The 21,272-nt window shown below is 48.5% G+C and overlaps 1 protein-coding gene and 1 pseudogene across 4 annotated transcripts in view; one reads left to right on the forward strand and one right to left on the reverse strand.

Moving 5' to 3' along the window:
• Positions 1-21,272, forward strand: part of LOC144155851 (uncharacterized) — a 1,021,707-nt gene that overhangs the window by 417,055 nt on the left and 583,380 nt on the right. The gene's annotated exons all lie outside the window — the stretch shown is intronic.
• Positions 7,609-8,752, reverse strand: LOC144162157 (CCR4-NOT transcription complex subunit 7 pseudogene; annotated as a pseudogene).

Genomic DNA, 21,272 nt, shown 5'->3' on the forward strand with positions numbered 1-21,272 from the left:
ATTATAACGCATTTATTTCAGTCAGTTTCAAATTCGGTCATCACGCGCCAAACGTCCGTTTAAATGCAGGATGCGGAATGTGACGTCATGGTTTCCGTGACGTCAGGAACGTTTGCCGCATCGTCTGCTACGATTGCCCATGGTCCGCACTCGCCCGCGCAGTCGACATGTCGTCTGAATCGTCAGACTCGGATGAGTCGGTGCCACCCGACAGACAGACAGACATACAGACAGACAGACAGACAGACAGAACAACTTTATTTGGCTAGCTAGGCGATTACGCCGGTGACATCTTCGCCGTCGTCCGTTTTTAGATGCAACGCATCTCTTTAACTCGCCTTGTCCCGCGTCGTTGTCGCGGCTTAGTCCTCATCCCTCCCCCATTCTCCTCGCCGCGGCAGCTGCGCGCTCCGCCGCTCTCACCCCAGCGCCATCTGTGCGCCAGCGCGGTCAGCGCGCAGCTTGCGCTTGGCTGCGCTCGCTCCCGTCGCCGTGCCAGCCTTGCGTTAGCGCGCAGCTTGCGCTCGGTTGAAAATTTACACCATCTTGCCGCGAGGGGTAGATGGGGTAGATGCGACGCATCGTGGGTGAACATGCATGCTGCGTAAATAGGATAAACAACAACAGCAATCCACACGCTGACATCGCTAACATAACGGAAACGCAACGGCAACCCCCGATGCGTTGCATCTACCTCATGGTTCCCCTCGCGGGAAGATGGTGTAAATTTTTAATTTCGCTGCGGCTCAAACCGGCGCAGACCGTGATAGTAACATCTTGTCGCCCCTCTTCCAATCAACCTGATCGCGTAAAAGGAGTTCCACGTGAGAGAAAGTAGGTGTTAGTGTGGTGAAAAATTGTGCTAGGGGTTGTTATCAGCGCTGAATTTAAAAGCGGCGATCAGATATTTGCCGCGATGGTAAGCCTAAGCTGACCGGCAGCGGAGGTTCGGCGCTCAGACCCAGCACTGCCGGCACCGCGGTGCGGCGAGCGGCCGAAAGATGGCGCCACCTGCGCGGTAGAATCAAAATAGGCCACGGAAGATGTGTTGGTCACCGATCGCTCAAACGGCAATTATCGCCAAAATAAAGTTCCACATGCGAAAAGGGGATGATAGTGTGGTGAAAAGTTGTGTAAGCGATGGTATTCACCGTTGTACAGATAGCGGTGATCAAATATTCGCCACGACACTAAGGCCAAAGTTCCCAACACCCAATCTCCCGAGCAGCGCCGAGCCCGCTGGCTTGGGCGACAGTTCGTGCCGTCCCCGCCGCGCACGAACTCAGTCCACGTTTCGCGCTGCATGTCGTCGCGTGGAAAACAATGCATCTTGCACTGTAAACGCAAACTAGCCGGAAATGGAGTTTTAATCAAGTAATGTGCCCTGAAAAGTACCTATAGCAAAAAATGTACTCCCTAGGCATGATCTAAAGAAGTGGACGAACCTCCACGGTAGTACCGTTGCCCATCCGGGTAGCAAAAGGGAGGATTTAGAACGACTTAACACCATTTGTGAGATGGCGTTCGGTTCCTTGTATACTACCACGTCCACAATAAACGCCCTGTCTGAGGTAATCATCTCAAGCGGGCGGTCGCCATGTTAGTCTTCTGTTGTCTCCGTGCACCAGCACTTCAACAGTGGCCTAATGCTAATTAGAACGAGTAAGCAGGACGCAACGGTTGCACGCAGCTACAAAACCAATACCGTACGTATACCCGTATAGATGCTTCAACCAGCGCGATCACAGGCAGAGAGCGCGGCCGTGTTGTCTCAATCTGTTTATTTTGGCGATAGGTGGTGTCAAACTCTGCTGCTAACGAAGAGGCAGTTCTCGCCGTTGCAAACAATTTCAACGTTCATCTGCTTCGCTTGCTTGCGCATACATAGACGATTTAAATTCCCGTACCAGCGCGCCAACGCACCCGACTGCAGCGACTCAACTTGCCCTGGCGGCACGACTGGCTGTCCGGATGTATACAACCTATCAACGCAGCGCGGCCGGTGACTCGGCGCGGCCGGAGCTTCAAGCCTCGCCTTGGGCCGTCGTTTTTTCTTATTTGTGAAGGACTAGTAGTGCCATTTGGTGGAAAGATTTTCATGTGCCCCTGTCACACGAGGAACGGCCGCAAACAGCATTTGGATACGGCGACAGGTGTGGACAGCTCGCTGGTAAGTGGTCTTTCATCAGTCGATGCGTTTGTCAAACGTTTGGATAAGGTTAATAGCGAAGTACCCGGGTACCCGTGCCGCTCACCGCTCGTACGCGCACGGGCAAAGAAAAAAGCGCACACTCGTATTATTTTACTTGTTTGTGGGTTTTGGGGTATGCGTTCGCATTCTTTTGTAGGCTGGTTTGTAACAGGGCATTCGAGGTAAAATCGTTTGTCGCGCGCGGCGTCGTTTCAAAGCAACGTGACGGTTACTTCGTGCTGGCGAAAATCAGCGCAGTCAGACGGAAGCAGTAATGAGGTAGAGAGGTCGGGGAAGAGGGCGCTAATATATAAAAGAAAGCGCAATGCAAGACGAGAAATATAACACAACCCGCCTGCATTTCTCCGAACTTCAGGACAGAGCCGCACACGGGTACGTTGTCACAAACTCGAGCGTACGACGTCTAAAAGTACCGTATATTTTTTTTTTTTCATTTTTCAACGTGACCTGAGCCACTTATCTTCTCATTGCCGCGCATGCAGACCTGATTGTGTCCCTGTGTTTGAGCGCACAGCCATCCTTTTGCGACATAAGAACCAGCAAATGCGAGAAATTGTAGAAGCCAGCCACATCAGAAAAGCTGGTTCCGAATGTGTCAGTCATCCCTCTATCGCCCTGCTTAATCGAGAAGTCGCATATTTAGCCGCACATTGAGCGCTATTTCGGTGCTTCTGGGAATGCGTGTTGGGGGTGGGAGGGGGGTCTTAATCCATGTATGATGCGGTTATCTTTGCTGATTTTTCGCCTTTCGTGCGCCTCAATGTTCGTTTTGTGGTTTTGTTGTTACGGTTTTTTAGTATTTTCGGCTGAGTGCGCCGAGAACTGTGACGCATTGGGGGCGCGGCAATTGGGCGCTTGGGCATATAAAGCTTTGAATTGTGCAATAATAAACTAGTTGCGAGTGTGCGCTTGTGCCGTCTTCATGTGTTCTTGTCCTCGTTAACTTGCGCGCAGTTTATTTTTCGCAATGCATAATTACCAACTCGCCCAACTCGCAACCCTTTTACAGATCCTATACTCCGTAAAAATGAGTTGCCTGTCCTTTTAGGTACGGCAAAATCTCGCGCAGCGCATCATTCTGCCAGGGGGCCATATCCTAATGTCAATGCACACACTATGAAAGCAGCTTGCACTTAATGCGTCACATTGTCTGCTGATAAGCATTTTAGATTCGCCCCTCTCATCATCATTCACTTCGTGGAGATGGCGGGATTTTCTTTCATAGCTTGTTGTCACTGCAGTAATTAATAGCAGAATCAGACCTACAAATCACAGAAACGGTTCGTTTCACGTTACACACTAACACACTTTGCACCACACGGAGGAACAATCGGTTGCAGTGATGAGGCATAAGGGTAACTTGTTGTTAAAGGGTCATTGAAGACAACCAGCAAGTTGATTTCAAACGGAAGTCGGACCTCCGCATAGCCATTTCAGCATTGATTTAGTGCCAAGATGCCTTAAGTGCTGAGAAATCGCTGTCCAACTGCTCATCAAGCCTGACGCAAACACGAATGCAGTCGCTGTTTGCATCAGGATAAACCGGAAGCAAGTGAAGCAGCGGTGATTAATAGCAGTATACAAGCAACTGAATACAACATTACCACGTACCAAGCAGTTTGGTCAGTTCCGGTCAAATCGCTCATGCTTCCCCAAACTCCCCTGTCATTTGCCGTTCGAGACCACTAAGCAAAATGTTTCTCCATTGGACCTGTGATCAGTATTTACGCTTCACTGAAGAAGAACATTGGCCTTTTGAGGCCTCGCAAGTTTTGGCGTCGAACGATTTTCTCATGCGTAGCTCGCATGCTCCCTTGGAAAGCGGTACTGCCACCCCAAGTATGGACGAGTAGCACCATCCAGCGGCAGCCAAGAAAGAAGTTGTGCGCGTCAGGCCACTTAAGCCCTTCCGGTGAAAACGTGTTTTTGCTAGTTTCAACCTTATTTAAAAAAAAAAATGCCAGGTGTAAGAGGGGTATAATAGTGTTCCCCGTGAGCTAATCTATCAACCTAGAGAGACTCCCATTTTAACTTCACTGTCATTTAAAGTTGTGCTCGAGTATATTGTGCGGAAGTAATATCTTTTTTATTGCTGCAAAAGCCACGATGGTTAATGTACTGGCACTTGGTTTTATGAAGCCTTTGCATTCCTAATGTAAGTACTGAAATTCGCAGGGAACCTGGCATAACAATTTTATTACTGTGCCGAATTATTAAGTTCGTTTAACCATAGTGTCTGTTTTGAATTTTACATGTGGGGCATTTTTTTTTCTTTTTTGCTTTTTCAGGTAGATGTTCCTTTGACTCCCTGCCTGCATTCCGCGAAAGGGGAAATTAGCCTCCGCATCGATGGCCAGAGTGTCTTGACTGCATCATCTTTACTGGGAGGACTGTGTACTCTGTTTGCATCGTTCTGGGTTTTCAACATTCAATATCCCAAGAAGGCACACAGAGCTCTAACGTTTGTGGAACATGCCTTTTTGGACCTTGCCAGCACCAAACCACGTGTGAAGGATTTAGAACTAATTAACTTTTATCGCATCAATATCCCTCACCAATATTTTCTTTGTTTTCAATCCTGTAATCATTGGATAGTAGTTTAAAGAATTTCGTATTATGTTTCTGACGTTTTCTTTTTTTTACTGAACAGGGGATATTTGATGGGCCCTTCGGTATGCTGATAATACAGCTATCTTTTAGTGAAGCAATAATATTAACCAACTAATATAACTTGAAACAATTATCTAAATAATGTTGGCAACTGGTGCCAAATGAATCAACTCAAAATTATCGGAAAAACACGAATTACATGGCTTTTTCTTCTCACTCCGAAGAAGCTGTCGCGATACCACCCATTCTGTTCTATATCCTTGCAATTAACCCCTCAGACTGGGTCACTTTTCTTTGCGCATTTGTGTCTTTATCAAAACGCACTGGTATTTTCCGCAGCATATTTCTCGTTCTTTATATTAGTCATTTATCCATAGCCATCTCATTGCTGTCTGTCTCCTACATCATTTATCTCTTGTGCCTTTACCATCTACAAAATGCTCGTTACCTTTCAATATCAAATCGTTACACAGCTCTCGCACATTTCACCACCAATTGAAAAAAAAATTTGTTGTTGTAAACCACTGCAACCATTTTTTTCACTTTGTGTACTGAGTACTGATGCGTACTGATAAGTACTCACGCGTTCTCAATCCTCTAGTATTATATAATGATGTCACTTACCATGCCGTTGTGTTTGTGCCTATATGTTTTTCGCGTATTTCCAGTTCTTGTAGTAATATTGTTTCTACAGTTTGTTCAACTAGCACACAGATCGCTCATTTCACCACCAGCTGAAATTTTTTTGTTGTTGTAAACCACTGCAACCATTTTTTTCACTTTGTGTACTGAGTGCTGATGCGTTCTGATAAGTTCTGATAAGTACTGACGCGTTCTTGATCCGCTATTATTATATAATGATTTCACTTACCATGTGGTTGTGTTTGCGCCTATCTTTGTTTTTCGCGTATTTCCAGTTCTTGTAGTAATATTAATTCTACGGTTTGTTCAACTAGCATTCTATTGCTGTCTTCCATTCCTAAATGGCGTGTTTTTAGCAATTTACCATTTTTGCTTTCTTATAGGAGGTCGCCCTAAGTTTTTATTTCGGAGCCTCCTTGTGTACACCATGTACTATGTAAACTTGTATGCGAAAGTTCGTTTGAAATAAACCTGAAACCGAGCAAAACCGTGTGAAATCAGTGCTCCCGCAGGGAACTAGAAACTCTCCCTTGTGGCCTTGAAAAAACTCCTTTCGGAAGGCCTACAAAACCGCCCCAACTTTGCAAAACTCCATTCGAAAGAAATATATGCTTCCCTTGACCTCCTAAAAACTCCCCTCGCGAGGCCTACAAAACGTAAAACTCCATGCAAAAGAAGTAAATGCTTCCCTTGAACCTCCTCAAAACGCCCCTAAAATAACATAAGTACTTCCCAAGGGAGCCATAATAAGCTCCTATTCAACCGCCTAAAAAGTCCGTATACATCACTTAAAAACGCCTTGAGGAAGTAAAGAATACTCCATTTTGATATCCTTAAATTCTTCCTAACATTTCTTAACACTCCCTAACTACCTCCTTTCTATCACCTAAAAACACCCTGTTTTGAGGAGGTAAACAAAACCTCCCTGTTCCATGTAGTAAAAAAACTCCTACAAGGAGGATCACTAGAGGACAGGCGAAAAAGAACCTCTAGGGAGTATATGGGTGGAAAAAAAGTTTAGAGTGTGGCGTCGTCGTTGATTTGCACGGACAGGCTTCCACTGAGCAGTACTTCGCATTCCGCGAGCTTGCCATAGCACAACTTTGGCGAGCTCGGCGGCGCGCCAGGCCGTTCAGATAAGACACCGCGCAGTTTTCGGCACCAGTGCAAGGGAACACCGTGAGCCGGCCACGAACTGAAGGACAAAGACGTCGAACACGCAAAGTACGCAAAGTTTACAAGTATTGCTCACCCCACTTCTCCTGCTCAAACACCCACGTCTCCTGCTCAAACGAAAACCACCGACAGCAGCAGCGCAGGCTATCGTTTCCGGTTCCGAAAACGACTATGTTACGTCACCCTAAACCGGCCAGACACGCCGGCCAATGTGTCGTCACGCCGATAGCGATTTCGCTAGTGCTGTCGATTTGTTGTAGCTCGCGGCCGGGACAATCAAAATCGATTTTCGATGTGATTCCGGCCTCGGATCGCTGCAAAAATTTCCGTGAGCCATCTGTACAAACTACTGAAGCCAATTGTATCATTTTTACGCGTCAAAATTTGGTGTCAGTACTCCTTTAACCAAAATGCCCGAAACTTCAGTTATTCGTCAAGTTCGCGCGCACTAGCGAAGCCCAAATATCTGATTGACTGCCTCATTTCGTCTGTCTGATGTTAAACCTTATGTTGACTGTGATTTTGAGCCTTTATAAGCAACCAATTGGTGCTAGAGGCACAAATACGACGGGCATTACAGCCAAACAAGGTGTCCCCAAAGTGTGTGTAGCAAACTGATCAAACAATTAAAATTTATGAGTTTCGGTCAGTGACAGCATACATATTATAAAGCACCGAACTTCGCAGTGCCACCATGTGGTCGCCCCCCTGTTTATTTCGTTTCGCGTGGCTTAACAAAGAAAACAAGTAGGATGAGACTGCAGAATAGACTGCAAGCTAGACAACCGTTCTACAGAGGAGGCCATAGCACGAGAAAGTAAACAAAGAGCAAGGAAGTGAGTGAAATTTATAACAACCGACAGCTTGAGGAGGCTCGTGTCGGCAGATTTTTACAGGAGGTCGCAGGAGAAACCTAAGAGGGTGCAGCGCGGATGAGGAACCTCGGATAGACGAGCACGAAACGCGCGGCTGTCGTCACGATGATGGGTCCCTACGATCCGGCTTGGCATGGTTGGGATCCACTGTTGAGTTGAAGGTGCTCGCCGGCACCGTGTTGTCATGCGTGTTGCCGTACAGCACGAACGCGACGCCACGCAGCCCGGCCACGTGTCCGCAGTAGTAGTCGTCGTCGATGTAACCTCCGAAGTACACCTGGCGGATCTTGAAGAAAACAGCCCCAGTGAGCAAGCTGTCACTGCCTGCCTGATGCTGGCGGCCGACTCTTTCGACCTGCAGGGCCTTGGCCACTTGCTGGAGGCCTCCCTTGAGCATGGGGCAGCTCTGCATGATGTACTTGACATCGTAGATCGCCGGGAAGTAGATGGAGAGGAGCTCGTAGAACTCTGACTCTTTCTCCGGCAGCTTCTGCCCCGTCAACAGCCTCAGCAGGTAGCCAAAGTCGAACCCGCCGTGGAAGACAAGCCACCTGACGCTGTCGGAAAGAACAACGCCGGAGACGGTGCACAGCTGAGCAAACTCATTTGGGTCAATGCCCTCCTCCTCGTGCTTCTTGAACTGAATTCCGGATTCGATGAGCAGCCCGATGGAATCCTCAGCGTAGTCGTCGGTCTCGAGAGAGAACTTGAAATTAAACTGCCAGCTCGAGCAGTTTGGAGCTAGATTGCCGTTCTCGTCGCGGAAGGCAAGGCCTAACTGAATGATTCTGAGGATGTTGACATTATCCCGCACCATAGCGTACTGGTAGGCCGGTGGTTGTAGCTCGATGTCGTCAGGCCTTACTACCACGCCGGGGAACTCCGTGTCCATCGCGACGTAGTGGTGTGTCTGTACTAGGTGCGCGATGGTGCGGAATTCCTCCTCCAGGTTGGAGGCCCATACATCGCGTATGGTGCAGGATCGGGACCTCAGCGTCGGCCCGTTGTTCACGCGACGGAGAATGGCAACGTCGCTGGTGTCAGGGCTGCTGTACGCAGGGCTGAAACGTAGCATGGCAAACGCGTGCCGACGTGCAGCTGACCTGCGGGAGCAGTGGCTCCTGTGTCGACGACTGCGACCTCCTCCTTGTGGCGGTGGTGGTGGTGATACCAGTGAAATGCGGATGCGCTTTTTCCACGAGCTGGCTTCGTCTTCTACGAGCGAGTGCGAGGCCATCGAACCTGTCCGTGAATACGCTTGTGTTTGCTGGTCCTCCTTGGCATGAGTACGTAGTTTTCCATGCAGCACAAAAACCGACGGCGATCACTGTGCCGCAGTTATTGGCGCCAGCTGAGGTATAAAAGGCGCTTTAGCTTCTCGGTCAATCCCGTGTTGATGAAGATGGCAGCGATTTTTCGGCGTCTCTGTCCATCCCTCGACATTAAAGACCACCTCGCCAATGCTGAAGCGCCTTGATCAGCCCAGCATCGACAGAGGTGGCGGCTGCAGTGGGGATCGCTCCTTGCGAGGGACTACGGTTCACATTGTAACCTCGCAGTGTCTTCCCGGCAGCCACGCTGTCATGTCGCTCAATCACAGGCCGTGTTGTGTAACTGCCACTAGTTGTATTGTCTATCATTTCCTTATTGTTTTATTCAATAATTTTAATCGCCTTGTTACAATTTCTTCTACCTGCATGGCAAATATTCTAACGTTCTCCTTCACCTTCTCCCACGGGGCAATCGGCTGAAGACTCCCATGCCTGTGGGGAAAACCTTCTTCTCTTTCGTTATTTACAAGCTCCATCGTAGGCGCAGTAGCTCACTTCATCATCATCAGCGTATTTATGTACACTGCAGGGCCTCTCCCACACTCACTTTCGTTCATTAACCGCACCTAGCCTCGGCAACAATTAAGTTAAGCACGGCAATAACTCCTGTACGCATCACTCAGCCTAAGCGACGGACCTAGATGTCAACGGGCGCGCGCGTTTTGAAAGGCGGTTGCTAGGAATGCGTGATATCGTCCGCCTTTTCTCACGTAGTCTGTTTGTCGTCGCTGCAGTAGTTTATAAGCATATTAAGTCCGAAAAATCGTGGAAACGCTTGTGCCATGTTTAAAAATTCCCAGTAACGCCTTACTTGCGCCGCGCGGAGCAACTTCCGGCTGTGGCGATGAAGCATAGAGGCAACTTCCATTGTCGTTCTTAAGTTGTAGCCGACTATGGGGGAGGGCGCAAAATATCTGATGACATTTAAAAAATAGAAAGAATAGCTTTAATTGTCACTTACAGCCCCATGGGATGGGGCACGATTCAACCCATAGGCATCGACTACGGGGTGGAGGGCCTCGGGGGCGCGAGCCATCTCCGGGATTTCCTGAGGGAGGGGGGGAGGGGTTGTCCCCCCTCTACTCCCCAAAGTTCCATTGCCAGTGACATTACCAGTTGAGGTTTCTTTTGAGTTACCTCTACCTTTTCACTTAAAATCGTATTGGGGCTGTGCATCATTGTTGGCGCTGGTGGGCACGGCTTACTTTCATACCTTCCATTCATTCCTTCAAATCCTTACCATAGTAGCACAAGCGCTCTAGAAGCACCAGCGGTGGTTGCGTCATCGGTACCTTTGTTCCATTCTTTTAAACAATTGGCTGTGAACGCCATATGTACAAACAGGAATAATTTATATTTTAAAAGAGAAGGGCGGAGCCTACTAACCATCGTTGCCTAATGTCAGGGATAGCCTAGTGTAACTAAATGAGGTTATTTAGTGACACTAGCATAGCATATATGCTGAGGGAATGAATATGTTACTGTTTGTTCACCCCGCGTTAAATTGCTTTGCGTGCTTTTTTGCGCGTGAAAAAAGGGCTGCAGTCTTCAGTTACCTCTTCGGCAGTTCTTTGTCAGCGGCTTGTCAAATGCCCGTGAGTGTTCTGCGTCTCAGTAACTCTTTCCAGTAGGCAGTCCTGACGACTCATGGAAAAAGAAGCTCTTCTAATAATTTACATTACTTAGGGACGAAGGCATCGTCACTTGCAGGCAGAGGTCATAAATATCTATAATTCATTCAGCACTGAAAATGAGGCCAAGACGGATTCACTCAAAATCAGAATCAGATTATGGTGCACGCGCCCGATTCTGCACCCAGGCTTGAGGCGCGCTGTAGATGAGGGCTCTGGAGGAATTTTGACCATGTGGGGATCGTTAACTGCGCCGAAATCTCGACATACCTTGAAGTTGATGTCATTCCGTACAACATGCTAGGATGCATACCATATTATATACACACTATGATGATAATGATAATGATAATGATAATGATAGGTACATTTCATCATCATCATCATCATCATCATCTTATCCACATCATGGGTGTTTGACACCGGGAACAACGACGGTACTTGCCTGTTTATTCTGAAAATAAATAGAGATTTTCGCCTATGGGAAAATCGCGGCCGATTTGGACGTGCGAGCCAGTGCAAGCTGATCTTGGAACGGCGGTGCCACCTGGGGTACGCAGAGCGAAACGGACGATGGGGATTCACGGTAGGAAGAAGCCAAATGAAGTAGCAGACGATTGATGAGCTAGTGCATCAGCGTCGACAAGCCCGCCTCCAAAAACAAGCCCTTGACCCTGATTCCGCCGCTCTTGCAGCGTACATGAACGGTTCACCAGCCCCACCACTATCAAACACCAATATACGGCCACCATGGAGTTCCACCAATTAACGGATACACAACCTGTTGCCCGCATTCATCCCCGGACAGTTGGTGCTCCGATTCCGCCTTCTATGGACATTGCTAGCCCTTCCTCTACGCTGATGTTTGTCGACGCCAGTGCTTCCGATACCTTACTTCATACCGCTTTACTCTGCCCGACTGTGGCTCCCGATCCAGTGACCTGCACTTACATAACAATGGAGAAGTGGCCATCAACGCAGGCAGAACTCCTTGCAGTGCGGGATGCTCTGCTACACACATCGTTGATAATCAACCACGCTTCACCGCAGTGTACAATTTACACTGATTCGTCGGCAGCTGCACGAGAGTTTCGTAAAACTCTCACGTCCAACGAACTTCTGCTAGAAATCCAGGACATAGTGGACACTTATCCATGTCGTGTGCGCGTGTCATGGCGCCAATGGAACAGCCACCCCGCAATGCAGGCTGCAGATGCCGGAACACACCCCGTGCGTGTGCAATATCCAGCTCCTCTTGCACCTTCGTCAAACGGTGTTCGCCTTGCCAGTGAAAAAGAACGTCCGGCGCACCGCGCGCGCTCTCATACCCCCGCGCGGTACGGATCTCCCTGGCGGATTGTCTCGCCAAGATGAGGTCCTGCTCAGACGTCTTCGCCTGGGAGTCGCCCTCACGCCCGCTGTGACGAGGTCCTGGCCACCTCAGTACCATGCCCGTTCAACTCCACCTGCCCCTTTTGCCCCGCTCCAATTGAACAGGCTACAGCAGAGCACCTGATGCGGAGTTGCCCTGCTCTGCGAAGCCTACGCGCTGTGCACATCGCCACCTGCGGCCCGCGCCCCGGACGTCCGCCAGATTTCATGGCGTGGATACAAGGACCACATCATGGCCCCCTGCTCCAATTCCTTCGCGAAACCGGGGTGTATCTGTACATTTAGTCTCCCCTTATGCTGAATAGCAAATTTCCGCAATAAAAAAAATCTTTCGTCCCTAGTTTACGATGACAACAAATAGTTATGATACCAATCATAATAAAATATTCACACGGTTCATCGCTGCCAATGAACCTTGGATTTGTTTCCTCGCCTGCTTTCACATTTTCTGATCATCTGCTACCTTATTTGGCTCCTCCCTACCGTGGAAGGAGCCAAATGAGGTAGCAGACGATCAGAAAACCTGCTTTCACATTTTATGATCGTCTGCTACCCGATTTGGCTCCTACCTGCCGTGGAAGGAGCATGAATCCCCATCGCCCGTTTCGCTCTGCATACCTAAAGTGGCGCGCCGTCTTTCCAAGGTCAGCTTGCGCTGGCTCACCGAGTCGCACGTCCAAATCGGCCGCCATTTTCCTTGTAGACGTAAATCGTTTTTATTTATTTTCAGAATAATCAGGTAAGTACCGTCGTTGTTCCCGGTGTCAAACAAAATAGACCACAAAATGCGACCTTCTTGTGAAGTTCGAGCGCGAACCGATCAGCGGTTCACTCAGAAAAAAAAATTAAAGTGTGACAATTATCGTCGTAACACCCTGTATAGCAGTTTTCATTTGATGATGTGTTTAATTTTTTTCTTTTGCTTCAACCCAGTTAGGCTCTCTTGTATGTTGTCTAAAGTGCATCGTTTGTCAATAGAAAACTTGTGGCACCTCTATGCGCACAAGAATCATCGTTTTTTCTGTGTTGCCATTCACATCTGTTTTCCTAGTGCAAATGTTTTTTTTTACTGTTGCAATGACTTTCTGCGCTATTTTTACGTAATAACTGGTTTTTGTTGTTTAAAAAAATTACGCCTCCTTGTTTTTTTTACCTTGGAGTGAGCTCGTCCATTAACGCACGTATATTTCACGTGATCAGGGGTCCCATAACAATTTGTATGTTGATATCAAGAGTTTGTAGACCTTGCCTGGGACACTTCGGATGTGGTTAAACTTTCTACTTTGTGTAAATTATTAAACACCTTTCATGCGTCCCATTTTTGAAAGAAAACGCAACCGCACAGCTATAATTATGATTCCTTAAATTTAATGATTTCAAGGGTCATCATTTATTACCATTGCATGTCTTTGCGCAATGCAGTGGTAATTTTCTAAGGGGTGGATTGGAAGGAGGGGGGGGGGGGGGGTAATTAGCCCCCTTTCATGCGGGACCCTGCGCACACCTACGCCTACTTCTCAATCCGTCTCTAGATGGTGTCGTTTCAGAGACCAGTGCAGCAGTTGAAATATTTCCGCGACACGCACCCTTAGGACCTCCGAAGAACACCACGCACACTGGAGGACTGCTGATTATACAAGTATTGCAGGCGGCAGCAGCGCGAGTAACCGCGCGCGCGCGCGCTCCGGGGGTGGCCAAACCAGCATCACGCTTGTCAATCAATACGACAGGTAGCCATTCTGTGGCTTATACCCTATAATCACCAACCAAACATGGTCACCCCCCCCCCCCCCCTTTTTTTTTTGCAAATGTGAGCCAGGATGCCTGCTACACGAGTTGTTCCCAATCCATTACACTTTCGTGTTACTCCTAAACGTTGCATCTATAACTATCTTCTCCGTGGCTCGAATTTGCGGTGACTTTCCAGGTGCTTAGTACGACTCCAAGTTTCTGCTTCTTGAATTAGCACCGGAAGTGTTCATTGATTATGCAATATTCCGGGCTACTTGAGTGCGCTTCCCACATGCACTCAAACCCACATTACTTGCACTCCTTGTTTCGTTTTTAACACGAAAGTGTTTTATTCCCGGATACACCAAGATTTCACTGATGTCATATCCGTCACGGAAGTGACGCCAGTACAACGAAGCAAGTAGCCTGTAAAGGGTGCACCCCTGCACACAGAGTCTCCTTTCGGGGAAACAGCCTCTAGTACTAAAGGGTATCAGGAATAATGGTTTTCAATGACGCTACCACCGACGTAGTGTCTATCCAGCAAGGCGAATTACCTAGAGTGAAGGAATATAAATATTTGGGAGTGTGGATAAACGAAGGGGATAACTACTTAAGTACTACCCGCCGCGGTGGCTCAGTGGCTACGGCGTTGCGCTGCTGAGCACGAGGTCGCGGGTTCGATTCCCGGCCGCGGCGGCCGCTTTTCTGATGGAGGCGAAAAGCAAAAACGCCCGTGTGTACGAGATTTCGGCGCACGATAAAGATCCCCAGGTGGTCAAAATTAATCCGGAGCCCTCCACTACGGCGCGCCTCATCGCCTGCGTTGCGTCGGCGCGTTAAACCCCACAATCAATCAATCAATCAACTACTTAAGTACTCACGAGGAGCAACTTAAGGTTAAGGGAAAGCGAAACGCAGCTATAATGAAGCATAGAGCTCTGTGGGGGTATAACAAATATGAAGTAGTAAGAGGAATGTGGAAAGGAGTAATGGTTCCAGGCCTCACGTTTGCGAATGCTGTACTCTGTTTAAAATCAGACGTTCTATCAGGCCTTGAAGTAAACCAGAGAACGGTAGGACGTTTGGCCTTAGGCGCGCATGGAAAAACAACTAACGAAGCAGTTCAGGGAGATATGGGCTGGGCGTCGTTTGAAGTTAGAGAAGCTCAAAGTAAAATATGCTTTGAGATGAGGTTGAGGGCAATGGATCAACGAAGGTGGGCAGCTAAGGTTTTTAGGTACCTATACTTGAAAAGCGTGGACACGCAGTGGTTAAGGAAGACTAGACGGCTAACGATGAAATACGGAAAGAACAGTGGGGAATCCAAAACAGCCAAGGTAACCAAAAAAGAGGCAAGGCAGATTGAAACGAATAAATGGAGGGAAAAAATGGAAGCTAAAACGTCGTTAGAGATGTACAGGGCTGAGAAGATGAACATCAGAAAGGAAAATTTCAACGATAATTCCCAGGGCAATGCTTTGCTTTTTGAGGCTAGAGCAGGGTGCCTGCGAACTAAGAGTTTTGTGGGGAAGTATTCACAAAATGATGGGGTATGTGTGGTCTGCGGAAAAGAAACAGAAACTATGCGGCACATAGTGTTAGAATGTGAGGGTATCCATCCAAATCTACATGAAAGGAATATTGGGCTTTCAGAAGCCCTAGGATTTAAGGGTATCAGTGACGAAGTTAACTTCAAGGCTGTCGAGGGGACGAAAAGAAGATTAGAATGCTGGTGGATGAAAAGCAGAGAGGGGAATATTGCCTAGGACAGTTACCACCTGTAACAGGGAAAAGAAAGTATTTCGGGCCTAATAAGCCTTAGGGCCTGCCATAAGCAGCGCTAGTATTAAACCAAGAGTGTAAAACATTTTTATATTAGTCCTTTTTGGTAAGATGACATGTCATCACCCCGCTTCAAAGGGGAAACCAATAGGAATCATCATCATCATCATCATCGGTACGTTATACTTGGGGTTGTTCGTTTTCGGGTTTTACATTTTAACACGAAAGTGTTGTATGTCGCAATACCTCAAGATTTCACTGACGTCATATCCGTCACGGAAATGACACCAGCCTTTGCCGAAGCGACCTGCCAGCAGGACGTCGCTCGCCAAGCACACCCACAAGACAGCCGCCGACCCGCAAATCATGCTCAGCTGCAGATTTCGCTGCACATTTCCCTTTCGTGTTTTACTGATTCCTATGACAGAGGAATTAGCTACAGTTTTTTTTTTTGTGGTTAGGACTAGCACGACTGGTCTGATATAACATAATCGCCCACCTTGTTTTTAGTATATATATGTGTCATTACTCATTACCTATACGGCTGAGTTTCCTGAATTCAGTTCCGGAACCATTAATTTAGTACTGTTATGGACTCACTGACTAATGAATCTCAAGTTCCTCAAATACTCCTCGTTTTCGAATATCCTGATCTCCCACTCGAGCCATCTGTGAACTTGCTGCAGAGAGAGAGATTTTCATTTGTCCAGTTTGTTGTGGAGGGTGATGATGATGTTTATTATTATTATTATTATTATTATTATTATTATTATTATTATTATTATTATTATTATTATTATTATTATTATTATTTTTATTTTTATTATTCACGGAAAAGTTGGCCCTGAATGGCATGCAAGCAAAGTCTGAGGCCCGTACTACAGTGGCTAGAATCACTGTACCCGTACACAGGTGCCGCTGCTAACCTCAAACCCAGGGTGATGCCGGAGCAAAAATGTCTACACACCCACATACACAAACATACACAAACACGCACATACGGACGGACTGCCATTGCGTTTTGCGGGTGACACACGCGCTGGAACGTCCTAGGAGTGTCGACTCAGTCCAGTCTTTGGGAAGTGGAGTCCGCAACCCAGACGAGTGAAAAGCGCGTTCGGGTGGCACAGTGCTGGCGAGCGACCAGCTGCCTCAAGTCTGGGGGCAGGAGGAGCAGGAGCCGGAGCCGAAGCCGGAGCAGCAGACTTCCACGTCTGCCGCAGTGGTAGAGCGTTCCAAGCCAGCTTTATTCCAGGATCCAAGATCTCCACCTTAGGCGTTGGTCAGGAGCCCTATAGGGCGTTCATCCGCTGGCATTAATGAGCAGCGTTCATCCGCTGGCATTAATGAGCTGAGCAGTACACGTCTCCGCATCACTAGTATTTTGCGGCCATGAGGAGTCAGTCGCCTATAGGCATGCCTGAGGACAACGTTATTTCAACTTTCATGCCAAACATATAACCCCGATGGACCCGAAACACATTGTCCTTGGTCCACACCCTTTCCTCCAACCTCCTCCTCCCCCAATCCCTTTCCGCGGCGCGCCGTAAAGCTGAGAACCATATGATGTAAAAATGCGCCCATGCAATACGTACAGATGGCTAACCAGTTGATTATAAGCTCTAGCGTGCGGCACGTGCTTACTCGCGAGTTACTCCTTGTGGTTCATTGAATTTTTTTTTCATTATGTGTTGCGTGTTCGTATGGTATTTTCTTTCGTTCACGTTCCTGCTCTCGCCGTCGCTGATCGTAAGTTGCCTGTTCCACGGAAGTACAGCCGGTAAAACGCTTGTCTATAACAGCGATTTCAACTTCGACCAGCTACATCCGAAAACTGCCGAAACATACTCGTTCCAAACATGTCGGAGGCAAAAGCGAGGGGCTAAGACTTCAGAATTCCGCAGTAGTTTTATTAAAATCCCGCTCCGGCGGGGCAGGATAGGGCTGAGAGAACGAACGTTGTGTTATAGACAAGCCGTTTACCGGCTGTACGTGTGATGTGTGGCCTTCTAATTTTGATGTGACGTGCGGCCGGTGTTTGCCACTGCCACGTTGGCACCACCTCTGCCCGCAGTTGTCGCCTGATCTGTGCTTCACTCAGTAGCTTTCTGCGCGTGCGCTCTGCTGCAAGAGAGAGAGAGAGAGAGAGAGAGAGAGAGAGAGAGAGAGAGAGAGAGAGAGAGAGAGAGAGAGAGAGAGAGAGAGAGAGAGAGAGAGAGAGAATAAACTTTAAGTAATCCAGAAAATGCTTGAGAGAGGCGTCCTCATTCCAGGATGCCTTGAGCTCGGTCCGCGTCGACAGCCCTTTCGATCAGGCGCAGCTGATCTTCGAGGCCGGAGCTGGCCAAGGCTCTCTCCCAAAGCTCTGTGGAAAGGTGGATGTTAGGGGGGTCTAGGATGGACTTGTCGCAGCCGCCCACTATGTGTCTGAGAGTCCCAGGCTCTCCACAGAAGCGGCAATGGGGAGAAACGTGTGCCCGGTCAAAGAGGTGTAGTCTGGTGGGATGTGGGAAGGTGTTGACCTGCAGGGCACGCAATAATCTTTCCTGATCTTTCGGTAGCGATTTGTGTGGCGAAGAGTAGGTTTTACGGGACAGCCTATAGTGTTGCGTGATTTCCTGGTAGGTGACAAGAGGTTGCATGCGCTCGGGCTCGGCTGCGGCTTCACCAGCGCTGGCTCGGCGGGTCAAATCTCGAGCCACGAGGTTGGCGATCTCGTTGCCGGGGATTCCGCTATGAGCTGGTGCCCATACAATCCTCACTGGTCTCGTTGGTAGTCTCTGATTGATTAGTTGAAGTGTTGTGACGTGCAAGCGACCATTGGCAAAGTTGCGGCACGCCTGCTGAGAGTCTGAGATTATAACTTTGGCGTCGCTTTGGCTAAGCGCAAGTGCTATCGCCGCTTCCTCGGCTTGGAGAGGGTTGTGTCCGGGAATTGAGATGCTTCACCTGTGCTGCTTATTTAAAACGACGGTGGCTGTCATGGCTTCTCTTCCGGGGTAACAGGCTGCGTCTGTGTAGGCGGTAGATGGTGCATCTCCGTACAACATAAATATTGCCCGGGCTCGGGCTTCTCTGCGATCCTCGTGATGCACAGGGTGCATATTGCGTGGTAAGATGGGCACTATGAAGTGTTTTCTAATGGAGTGGGGTATGTTTCCAGTAAGGAGAGGTGGGTGGCTGAGTGGGGCCGACAGCGCCAGGCGTGAGAGGATGAACCTGCCCGTTGCGGTTGCTCCTAGACTCGATCTTTTTAGCTCCCTCCGATGCGTCGTTCCCCCTTGCCAATATCGGTAGATATGAGAGTGCGTCTACGTCATCTAGAAATCCCGCCAGTTTCTCTCCCCTTGCTTGTAACTCCTCTTAAAGCTGGCTTTTTTTTTTTTCGCGCGTACGCGTGGGTCTGCGCTAGGGTTTTGTTGCGCACACAAGACCGCTGGAACTGCCGAAGAGCCGGCTGTGGCAGACCGGTTTCAAATACGATGCTCTTTATTGCTCTGCGTAAGCGTGAAAACTTTGCCTTGTCTGTCTTACTCGAATCAGCCAGAAATGTTACCGGTGAGCTAGCTGTTCACTGACTGGTTACTGACCCACTAGTAGCCGGTTGTGATTCGTTGGATTTGGAGAAAGTCGGGTGTGGAGAATGAGTGGAACAGAGGAGGGATAAGAGGATGGGGACCGAGTTAGCTGGAAGGGGAGGTCGCGGAAGGATCTGGCGAGGTGTTTGGGGAGTGCGATTGGATTAGAGAATAAGAGAGGAGGGGAAGAATTGGCGACTGTGATGGGGGTAAAGAAAGAAAATAGGTGGGAGGGTACGATAAAAAAATTGTGGTTGATTCCTCTGCATAGGAGTAGGTAAAACAAGAAAGTGAAATGTGCAGCGAAATCTGCAGCTGAGCATGATTTGCGGGTCGGCGGCTGTCTTGTGGGTGTGCTTGGCGAGCGACGTCCTGCTGGCGGGTAGCTTCGGCAAAGGCGTACTGGCGTCATTTTCGTGAAGAATATGACGTGAGTGAAATCTTGGTGTATCCCGACATAAAACACTTTCGTAGTAAAATATAAAACCCGAAAACGAACAACCCTAAAAAAGTGTGTTGGTGCGGGCTTGTTGGTACATAACTGAATATGGAAAAACAGCGCTAAAACGGGACAAAGAACGTGACAAGACTGGGCGCTGACTAACAACAACGAGTTTTATTTCGCCGTGGCGGAATATATACCCTGCGCAGGGCGGAAGTGAGTATTTGCTCACTTCCGCCCTGCGGAACATGCACCGAAGAAAATTAGGATTCAAGCCGTGAAGATAATGTGAGGAAGCGGGCCTTACAAAACTTGCGGGGTCTGTCAAGAATGCCGACAGACTATGTTTGCAACCGTTTTTTTTTTCGGCCAAAACGCATAAGGAAGGAGTCCCCTTTCGACTAATAATCACCGAGCGGGGAACATGGCAGCGTCACATCGGACGGTTCTTGCAGACTTCCTTGTCCTTGCTCACTATCGAGGACCCTTTCCTTGTTCGAAGTTCAGCGGAGGTGTCTGAGTACCTGCAAGATCGGAGTCCTACAGAAGTGAGTGCTTTTTCTATCGACGTCAAGGACTTGTATTTTTCGTTGCCGCATGACGCGCTCATAGATGTTGTGGAAGAAGGCATAGATGGATATGGAGGTGTTCGGTTCCAGAACGCTACGGGGACGACCATAGGAAAGTTTCTGCAACTCCTGAGGTTCTACCTGGAGTCGTCTGTTATGGCTTTTCAAGGAGACTACTATGTCCAGAGCAAAGGCGTCTGCATTGGCGCTTGCCTTGCTCCGTTGCTCAGTGACCTTTTACTAGCGCGTTATGACAGGAGGCTTGAGGCGAACCTCGCAAGTAGTCAGGTTGTGCGGGTCTTCCGCTATGTTGATGATTTTTTGGTGATTTTCAAGCGTTCATCTTTGGACAGCCAGCAACAAGTCCAGAGCATTGTGAGAATGTTTTCTTCAACGCTTGGGGGCTTTACGTTGACGACGGAGGAGCCCTGTCATGATCGCCTCAGGTTTTTGGACATAGAATTGACCCTGCATCCGGACCACGTCTGCTGGAAATATTGTCCCCGCTCGAAGAAGAATTTATTGCCCTTCACGTCTGTCCACTCAAAAATCGTAAAAAGAGGCATTGCCACCTCGGCACTCAGGAACGCCCTCATTAGGTAGTGCTCTCATCAAATGGGGGTCAGCTTTTCCGCGCAAGCTGAGAGGTTGACAAGGGCTGGTTTCCCTGAACATTTGTTGTTCCATGTGTGTGAGACCCTCCTGAAGGAAATACGCAGCCAAAACCCTACGAAAGAACGCCAAGTGATCGACCGGAAGAAGTTGACAGTGATCCCCTACGTTCATGGTGTTTCCCACCGGCTAAAAAAGGCTGCAGCACGAGCCGGAGTGACCGCTGTGTTTAGTGCACCAAACAAACTAAGTGGGTTGTGCGCCAGAGTAAACGGGGAAGGAACTGGCACCAAGGTCTGCTTGAAGAACCACGCCCAGCGTTTCGTTGAATGCTCGTCTGGTGTAGTCTATGACATTCCGTTGTCCTGTGGTAAATCATACACGGGCCAAACAGGGCGGTGTCTGAACGATAGGCTGCGAGAACACGCGAACACAGTGAAAAATAAAACTGGCAGTAATTTGGCTCTGCATTGTGCGGAGTGCGCAGATCGTAAATGTACTCCTCTTTTCGAGCAGACACGTGTGCTAAGAAAGTATAAAGGAAAAAGTGCCAGAGAAATCTACGAAGCACATGTCATCCACAAGCGGGGTGATTCGTCTGTCAGTAAGGCATCCATTGAATTTTTGGAAAAAGAACATAGACACCTTGATCAATGAAAGTTTTTTTCGCACATGCGCCTTGTATA

The sequence above is a fragment of the Haemaphysalis longicornis genome, unplaced genomic scaffold (genome assembly GCF_048455015.1).
Source record: "Haemaphysalis longicornis isolate Haplotype H1 unplaced genomic scaffold, Haemaphysalis longicornis Haplotype H1 scaffold_1, whole genome shotgun sequence".
In the NCBI taxonomy this organism is placed as follows: domain Eukaryota; kingdom Metazoa; phylum Arthropoda; class Arachnida; order Ixodida; family Ixodidae; genus Haemaphysalis; species Haemaphysalis longicornis.